Here is a 10009-nt window from a genome sequence, read left to right as displayed (position 1 = left end):
CAGGGCTTTGAATTCACAAGCCTCCTGCCTCTGCCCCCCGGGCTACTGGGATCACAGGCGTCGACACTGCACCTGGTTTGACTCAGTTTTTATTTCACTTTATAAAAACAGTTTTGTATATGAGAAACTTCTATAAAATAAGAAGTTTTTAGGGAAATAAAACTACCACATTTTTTCCCAACATTATTTGGCCTGGGTCTGTCAGCTCTTCACTCTCTGTGAACACATTTTCACATAACTTTAAGGACAGCTAGGCGTGTGCAGAATCCAGCTGTGCCCCTTTCCCTTGCAATTGTTATGCATGACTTTCAACCTTCATCGTGAGCCATTGCCCTCATATTTTTATTCTAAACACTGCATGATGTTCCATTGATATTTTATACTGTAACTACAAAATGTTCCCACTGTTAGCAAGTTTATTACTGCCTTAGAAACTTCAATTTCATGAGCATCTTTGTGTATGTAATTTTTTAAAGGTTTTGTTATGTTATTTGCTGAGGATAAATATCCAGAAGTGGATTGGTGTGTCAGAGTGTGGACATTTTAATGGCTCTTTGCAATTGCCAGCTTGTCCCCAAATAGGACTGTGCTGGTCCACTAGGTGTCCCTAACAGAACACCAACAGACAGTGTTTCCAGTCATAGAAACCATTCCTCAAGGTCCCGGAGGCTGGAAGTGGAGACCAAGGTGCCAACAGGGCTGGTTCCTTCTGAGGGCCTCTGGGCCGTGGACGACCGTAAGTCACCCTTCCATGAGGACACCAGCCGCTGGTTCAAGGCCACTCAAGTGACCTTATTTCACCTAATGACCCTTTTTGCCTAATTTGCCTTGCAAGGCTACATTCCGAGGAGCTCTGGACTGGGACTTCAGCACATGAATCCGGGGACAGGATCCAGCATGTGACCAGTACTGCGCACTGGTCATCTCGCCTCTGACTTCCACCAACGCACCTCTTCTGCAGGGCCTGGTCAGAGCTAGGGGGTTCAATTCAGCAGTAGAATAAACAGTAGAATGTTCCTTCCCATCAGCCCCCTTCCTTTTAGTCCAGATTTGGGGAAAGGCCACCAACCCCACGCAGAGCAAGGGCCCTCGGCAGTGGGGCCCCAGCAACTGCAGCTCCCGAGGCACCTGCCCCAGGCCCCTGTGTCTGGGAACGAGACACCTGCCTTCTCCTCACCTCCTTGGGGCCCAGCCCGAGAGCCTGAAGCTCACTTTCCAGAAGCTTCCCTGTTCCTACCCTCACCCTCGTCGGTTCCCTTGGGAGCATCCCTGTGCTGAGTCTGTGCGTCATACAGGTGGTGTTGGGGTCCCCTGGGCAGGGGAGAGTCCTGGAGTAACAAAGGTGCCATTCTTTCTCCCCAGAAACATCCATATGAATCCTGCGGCAGATACTCCCAGGAGGTGTGGTGTGTCCCCACATGGCAGAGGGCAGACCACCTGGGCTGGGAGTGGAGGCAGGGAGTGGAGGCCCGGCAGCACCGTCCAGCCTCCTCAGGCTCTGCTTGCCCCTCTCACTTCACGAGGGGAGACTGGAGGAGGACGAGCCTCTGCTGGCCTTGCAGCCCACTCTGGGGTAGAGTGACCCCAGCCTCCACCTGGGAACTGGGGCTGCAGGGCCATGATCCCCGAGCCACCAGGCTGCAGGATAGACGTAAGAAGGGCCAAGGAGGCGCAAGCAGGAGCCCAGCCAGGCGAGGGCACCTGAAAGGAACCTCAGGACACCAAAGCGCCGAGCACAGGTGTCCTTCCCAGACCCACAGCTTCCCGGCCCATCACGCCCAGGCCCAGGTGGACTCCCAGCAAAGGCTGAGAGGTTTTTGTTTGTTTGGCCAAAGCCCCCTGCAGAGCCTGTGGAGTCAGGAATCAGCCACTGAGGGGGAGGGCACGGATGTCACTGTCCTCAGGGAGGGTCTCCTCCAGAGTGGTGGAGCCTCTGTTCTGCCCTGCCCTGCCCTTGACCTCATCACATTGCTCTGACTTGACTTCAGCCAACTGCAGGGATTTCTCTGGGTCACTGAGCTGCACTCAAGCGCTGGGGGGAGAGGGGCCCACGTGGGCTATGCAAGGGGGGACCCAGTGCTTCCGGAGCTCGCGAAGCCTGATGACCGTGTCATCGTGGAAAGCATCGGACTCACTGGCTGGGTCTTCCACCGCTCTCCCCGCAGGTCCAACTGGTCCAGGAGCCTCTCCTGCCGGGCCCAGGGTCAGCAGGCACGTCCACACGTGGGGCCATGTCAGCTGGGGAAGCTGGTGAGGGGGACCTTGGTCCTTTGGAGCCACCCCACCACTCTGAATTGTCCAGCTTTCCAAAGAGCACCCCTGAGTCAGGGCCACTGAGGTGGGGCCCCTCTCTGTGGTGCAGACAAGGGCAGCACACACGGGGCCTCTTGTGGGTGTCCCTCATGCTGCCCCTGGCACCCAGCTGTCACCCAGAGCACATGGGGGACCACAATATCCTGCCCCAGCAACCAGCCGGGACTGTGAGGCTGATGTTGGTGGAATAACGGGAGCAGAGGCTGTAACCCGCGGGCCACTCTCCACCTGCCCCTGGCCACGTGGCAGCCACGCTCCAGGTAGCACTGGGGGCTTGAGCCTGAGCCAGACCCTGCATGCCAAGGTCACTCTGAGGCCACATCACAGGGGGGTGGGGTGCCAGGACAAGGAGGCCAGCAGGCTGGACAGACGCGGGCCGTGAGGCACCTCCCCAGCGCAGACTCCCGTCCTCCTTGGGCTCCTGGGAGGCTGCCACAGGCGGTGGACACCCACGGGGGAGCCCCCACAGCTGCCGGGGCTATCCCTGCAGGAAAACCTCCTCCAGGAAGCTGTGACCTCCCCAGGCCTGTGACATGCTCTTGTTCCACGGTGACAGCCGGTGTGACCTCACTGCTCTCTCTGGCCCACCCCTACTGTCAACCAGAGGCCTCAAGATGTTTGATTCCAAAATAGTCCACCTATGTCACTCTTTAAGTCATTCTTCTGGGGACTCCTGGAACCTGGCCCTGCGGGGCCCTGGCCGTGAGCTCTCCATCCGCCCTTGGTCTTGGTTTTCTCAGGTGACTTTCTGTCTCTGCTCCTTCCTGCTGCCTCAGAGGGGGCTTTCACTCCTCCTCCAACCACGTGCCTCCCAGCTCCTCTGCCTCCGCCCCTGAGAGTTCATGCCCCACAGCTGGCTCTCTCCTGTGGTTTCCTGTTTTTATTTCGCAGTCGTAATGTCTTTTTAGCTGATTTGATATTTTATGATTATCTTAGATTATTGGCCGATTTATTTTGATGATTGTGCTTCAGATTAGAAGGCTGTCTATTTCAGGGTGGTGGCCGCTGGCCCCATTATTACAACATACAAAGTCTTTCTGCATGAAGTATGCAGGCTAGATCACTAAACTTAGGAAAATAGAGAATTTTAATTTTAGTCACGGTAAGAAACTCAAAGTCATATTTTATAATATGTTATAAAAATGCCTTGCTTTCATTAGCGTTCTTTAAATTCACTTCTTGGTTTACTGGCTTCAATATGACATTTTACAAGTTGCTCAAAATAATAATAATAGCAATAATGTTATTAATATTAATAATATTTTTAAACATAGTCCTTTCCTTTTCTTAAAATAATTTCATAATCTTTCCTTGATTCTCAGGGCACTGTGGATGTTGAAGTCTGCTTCCTGCTGAACTTTGTATAATGTTCCTTCTATTGGAAGCAGCGTGCCAGATTAGAGCTGAACAGAAAACGCTGAAGGTGGGTGGAGGTGTAATCTGGGCCATGTGGAGCCTGCAGCCTCCTGTCCTCAGTCTCCAGAGGAGCATGTGTGCATCGCCACACAAGTCCATAGCTGTCTTGCCAGAGCCCGAAAGCAAGGCCTGGGGAGGTCAGCTCGAATCCTGATGGCTGTCCAGGGTCTGCAGCCACCCAGCTGGCGATGCGCCCCCTCCACCCCGCCCAGGCGCCCTGGTGACTATCCCTGACTGAGTCCTGTGAGGAGCCCTCTCTGGGTGCCATTGTCTGGATCCTGTGTCCCCCAAGAAATCTAGTGTTAAAGGCTTGGTCCCTAGCAAGGTGTCTGGAGGTGGGGGACCTTTAGGGGGCCAGTTGGCAGGTCTTTAGGTCCCTGGGGGATCTGGGGCCCTGCCCCTGCTCTGCTGTTTTGTGTGAGGCCAGCAGTTTTGCTCTGCCCTGAGCTTATGGGGGAAGGGTTGCCTGGCCACAGGGACAGAGCCGTGGGGCCCACTGGTCATGACCGCAACTTCCAGAGCTGAGCCAAAATAAGTGATTGTCTCAGGTGCCTGTGTGGCCACGTGAAGCTGACCAACGCCCAGGTTGTTTGTGTCTGCCAGAGGCCTGCGGGAAGGAACCGGACCCTGTTGCAGCCCCTAACAGCTGTCTGTGTGATTTCTACATTGATGAACAAGACTGGGGACTCATTTACAGACCAGGGTCCAAGTTTCATTTTCTGTGACAAATCTAGGTAGGTTCCCCTGCTACTTTCCATCTCGCTTCCTCCAGATTTCTCCCTGATGGTACAATGAACCAAGAGCCCAGCACTGCGTTATTTCTTGCCAAGATTCTTGTGTTGAAACGATCGAGCCCCTGGGATTGGGATGGTGCCCCTTTGCTGGGTGCAGCAGAGCAAATGGTCGCACTGAAAACATTGCTGCTGGCCTGGAAAGAGCACGGGCTGGCATGGGCTGGGGGAGTCCAATGCCGGCCAACATCATGCCCTCTGCCCTTGGGCAAGCGCAGCCCCCAGCACTCAGCCGAGAATAAGACATAGTCCAGAAGCCTTTTTAACATGAAGGGTGTTCATTTCACACAGCCAAACGCAGCTGGTCGTTTGCTCAGAGCCAAACCCCACCTCAGGTCCAGCTCGATGGCCTTCCTGGGTTGATTTGCCAGGCGGCAGCAGAGTAGAAGGGGAGGTGAAGAGGGGAGAGGAGAGGTGCTGATTACCCACAGGCTAACAGTGGGGGAAAGACAGCTAGGGCAAAAAGAATATTTTTAAGAAGCAAGAGCCTCCTGGGGCCATTTGGGCGAGCACGTTCTGTGCAAGACACCCTGCTAACCTCTGAAGGCCTCGGAGCAAACTTGTGAAAATTAGCCCAATTAATAAAAGGGTTGATACCAAGTACCTGTGTGTGTCTGCCAGAGGCCTGCGGGAAGGAACCTGGACCCTGGTTGCAGCCAGGGGGATTGTGGGCCCACTCCTGCCGTCTCTCACGGACAGTGGCGGTTAAGTCCTGAGCCTGTGAGACTCCGTGTCCTGGTGGAGGAGTCGGTCAGTCTCCTGGGGACGCCTGAGACAAGCTTTCTGCTCTGGACACGAGGCTGGAGGTGAGCTCCATCTGGCTTGTTTCTGAGTCCCACGGAAGCTCAGACCCGGCCTCAGCCTGACGCTCCTCTCTGTGGTAGGACAATGAGGCTGCCTTCCCCACACACGGCCACTCTGGAGCCCACCTCGGCCCCTGAGCGCAGAACTGGAGTTTCACTTGGAACCTTGCCTTTGCACCTGGGCACTTGCTGGGATCTGATGGTGTTGATGACGTCATTCTCAGCTGGCAGTGTCACCCTATGCCACCTATCCTATGGGCCAACTGAAGAGGTGAAGGCGGTACCCCTATCACAACCAAGGAGCCGCCAGCTCCGGAGCCATCCACTAGCCATGGAATCCTCTGACAGCTGACCGCTCAGCTCAGCTGGCCAGAAGCCAGGTCCATTCCTAGAAAATCCTGTCAAACGTCCACGTGGCCTGGGAGATATGGGGGCACCTGACTGTGGTACTGCTGACAAATTTCTGCTGTGAGCCTGAAAATGAGAGGAATCAAAAATGGGCCTTTCCCCTCTAGCCTGCCCCCCGCCGACTCTTGACCCTGTACCAGCAAGCCATCCCAGGACTTCAGAACAGGCCCTTCCGGGACGCGATCACTTAGGGTGAGGGCACTGACCCAGGGTGGCCTTTTGTCCAATGCGACAGCATCCCTGTCGGGGGAAAGAGACACAGAAGGCCTTGGTCCTGGGATGAGGGAGGAGACTACGATCAAGACACCCGAGGCGGTGAGGAGCATCCTCCTGAGGACCTGGCAGGGAGCGCCTCACCACAGCCTGACCCCACTCCTGCCTGCAGCACACAGGGGTGTGTACTCCCGCTGCTTTAAGCCACCTGATTTGGGGTCCTTTGTCACAGCAGCGACAGGAGACTAATGCCATGTGCCACCAATTATAGTTTGCATCTGTGAGGTCAAAGCAAGGCTTCTCCCAGGACAGTAACTTAAAGAACCGGAAACTGTGGTTGGTTTCCCAGAATCTGAAGGGTGACCACCTCCCTTCCCAATTTGAGCAGTGCCCTCACCATCCCTGCAGCTTGGCCAAGCTGCCCACTTCCGCACTGCGCACAGAGGACCTGGACCTTGGGCCTGCATCCTCAGACCTGTCAGAATGGCCACAGTCTCCACTGCTCCACCCCAGGCAGCCCAGTCCATGAGAACTAGTCTTGGCCATTGAGGCCACCTGTCCTTGCAGAGTGTTCTCGTTCTCTCCCTCTCTCTCTCTCTCTCTCTCTCTCCCTCCCTCTCCCTCTCTTTCTCTCTCCCCCCCCACCACAACCCCCATCAATGTCTCCCTCTTTTCAAAACATTATTTGCAGACTCAGAAGTTTTCTCTAGTAGAAATCTATTTTTACTATTTTCCACTTACTATTCTAAATTAAGAGTTTGTGAAATCCCGTTTTATTAAAACCCAGAAGCCTGGTCAATAAACCTTTAAAATACTGAGGGAGATGGACCCGTCTGTCCCTAGGTGGACTCCCTTCCTCGTTTCATGGCTTCGGATGGCCACCGGCTCTTCCTGAAAGCCCTTGGCTTGTAAACAGGTCACTGCAGTCTCTGCTGCCACCACATGGCCCTGGCCCCCAGTGTTCAGGTTGGTTTGAGTGTCTCTCTGCTTTCAGGGCACAGTTCAATAGAAATACAGTATACTACCATTCAACACGTAGCAATATCTTAACATAAACAACAACATTCTACGATCTGTTTTCATACTGAATCTTCAAAATCTGTTCCATTTACATGCATCTCAACTTGGACCAATTGCAAATGTTCAAGAGCAACATGCGGCCAGCAGCCATTGCTGGGGACAGTGGCAACTTAGAGATAATGGAATACAGCTGAATGACAGCAGGGTTTAAAGGCCCATCTGTAAGTCCTTCGCTATCCCTCCCTGGCAGCTGGGTAAGGGCTGAACTCACAGCTTGCTCTAACACTAGAGTCATGGGAAGATGGCAGTGTGTGACTTGCTCTCCGCTCCCTCTTGTGGATCAGATGGGTCACCATCTCTGAGGACTCTCAGCTGCCTACCAGGGCCCGGGCATGTCACAGGAGTGTGCCATGCTGGTAACTCAGGGTCCCCCCGCCGCCCGCCAGCCTCTAAGTTTGGACTCTTGTGTGTAGAGCTGCTGTAAACACCCATGCATGGTTCTTTGTGGTAACGTAAGTTTTCAGCCTCTGCTAAATTCCAAGGGAGAGACGGCTGGAGCGAAGGGAGGAGCGTCTTTAGTTCTGTGAGGAAAAGCCAAGCTATCTTCCCAAGTGGCTGTGCCGCTGTGTGCTCCCACAGCCGTGCGCGAGGGGTCCCCTGGCTTCCCTTCTGAAAAACAAAGACGAGAACAAAAACGTTTTTCTTGACAGTTGCTCCAGTGCAGAGAGACCAAGAGCACCCTAACAACAGGGAGGACCAGGCAGGATGTGCAGGGGACCCCTCCAGGCATCAGGACCAGCTCTGAGCTGTCCTTGGGATCTGGAGTGCCCTAAGGGCCATGTGTGGGAGGCTTCATCCCACCTGGAGCGCTACTGGGAGCTGGTGCGCCTTGGGAGGTGGGCCCTGCTGAGAGGAGGTGAGGCCCTGGGTGTGTCCTTGAGGGCCCTTGGGTCCTGCCTCTTCCCGTCTCTTTTTCCTGCTTCCTGGTTGGCATGGGGTGAGCAGCCTCCTCTGCCACAGACTCCGGCTGCCATGGTTTGCTGTGCCCCCACAGGCCCAGAGGAACAGGGCCAGCCACAGGCTGAAACCTCAGAAAACAAGAGCCAAACAAACTTTTCTACCTGATAAAGTGTTCTTCTCAGGTATTTCATCACAATAATGGAAAGCTAGCACACTCATAAACAAAGACAAAATAAAACACCTGGCACCAATACAACGTAAAGGCACCATTGACCATGGAACCGCCTGGGGTCGTGAGTTCCTGGATCACACTGGTCTGCGGCTTCCACCCCCTCCTCCCTCACTGAGCAAGCTCCTGGATGACACAGCCCACCTGGTTGACAAGGACCATCCTCATTGAAATGGCTCATTGCTCTGCTATGGCAGTAGCTCAAAGGAAGAGAAAGGAAGACGAATTAAAATCCAAAGAGGAGCCACTGAATTTGGGCATGGTGTTTTTATTTCTCCGTAGAAAAACTGCAAAATTAGATCCTACAAGGCCCTTCCTTCCTGCCAGGAAATTTCTGAATGTCTTACAAATACTATGGCAATGAATCCTCAGACACCCCAAAAGTACATTCCACTAGTGTCCCTATTTTATAGGTAGAGAAATTGAGATAGAAAGTGCTTCAGTAACCTGACAAGGATCACATAGCAAGAAAGGGACGTCAAGATGTGGGCCCCAAAGCCAGGCTTCAGAGTCCAGTTCTTAACCTGTGTGACGGCTCCTGTCAGTTTGCCCTTTGCTCTGATCACATGAGAGAATGATTGGGCTGTTTTGGCAGATGAATGTAATTTAAAACTAATGGATAACTCATAATGGCTTGTGAATAAATTCATCTGTTCCAGAGTTTTTCTGTCTGCCTACAGAGATGGAGGCCCCTGGGGACGAGCACACAGGGTGGGCAATGAATGAAAAAGAGCGCAGTGTGGTTCCAGGCCCTGGGCAGGCAAGACCTGCCTCCCAGTGGGTCAGCCCTGCAGCCTTACCAGGCCATTGATTCCTCTGGCCACCAGTGTCCTTCTCTGTAAAATGGAAAAATGGGTTTTTCTCTGGCAGAATTCACTGTAAAACTGAACACTGTATTCAGTAGACAGCTGGTAACACTAAAAAATAGCTCACACCCAACAACAAGAAAGACATAGTTAAGTCTTGTAGTTCAAGGAGAGAGACTCACTGCAAGTGAACCTGTGATATAACTGGGGTTGGAAGTCCACCTTGGGAGGGTGTAGAGGAAAACATGACTAATGGGGCAGTCCGTGTGAGCTTGGCCCGATGTTCATGCGAAAGGTAACTCTCCAGCACCAGCAACCCACGGAGAGTCCAGCTATAAACAAAACAGACTTTAAATGTCTGCCCTGTGGGTGCTCAGATTCTGCCTGAAGGAGCCAGTCAAACTGAAAGAGTAAATAATCCCAAGTGCTCTGAAGGAAACCCATGGAGCAGAGAGCAGGCAGGAAAGGAGGAGCAGAAATTCACAAAGCCTGGGGCAGAATGCTGGTGCACATACCCGACTGCGGTCAGAACAGGAGAGCAGGGCTCTCCCCAGCCCTCGGGTCTGGAAGGAGGCCTGCTCCTGGCCGCCTCTCAACTCGGCCTTCTGTCCTTGCACTTGGAGGTCCTGGGTCTGGACCTCTCTTCTCCCCCTCTCTCCTCAAGGTTTTTGCTCAAGCCCCAAATCTCCCTGGTCACCCTGGGGGAGCAAACCACCAGGACCCAGGAAGAGTACCTCCAGGTCTTCTTCCCTTGTGAGGTCCTGGCCAGTGGTCTGCAGAGAACATCTCCTGCTTCTTAGAGCCCGGCTTCTGAACCTGTCCCAGCGCCCAGCAAACAGCGGGCTCTGCCCACTGCATGTCCCAGCAGGCGAGCCCTTGACCCAGGACGCAGCCCTTCACCTCGGCTGCGGGTGTCTGCTGTGTTGCCCCACAAGGCAAGCGAAGGATAGTACCCACTGTATGTGTGCCTCTGGCCCAGGGCGGTGGACATCACTAGATGGCTGGCCAGCCCTGAGGTCAGGGGAGAGCTGCCAGGCAAGCAGGTTCTGC

Source organism: Callospermophilus lateralis, chromosome 6, assembly GCF_048772815.1.
Source record: "Callospermophilus lateralis isolate mCalLat2 chromosome 6, mCalLat2.hap1, whole genome shotgun sequence".
NCBI lineage: Eukaryota > Metazoa > Chordata > Mammalia > Rodentia > Sciuridae > Callospermophilus > Callospermophilus lateralis.
Note: the sequence above shows the minus strand (reverse complement) of the source record.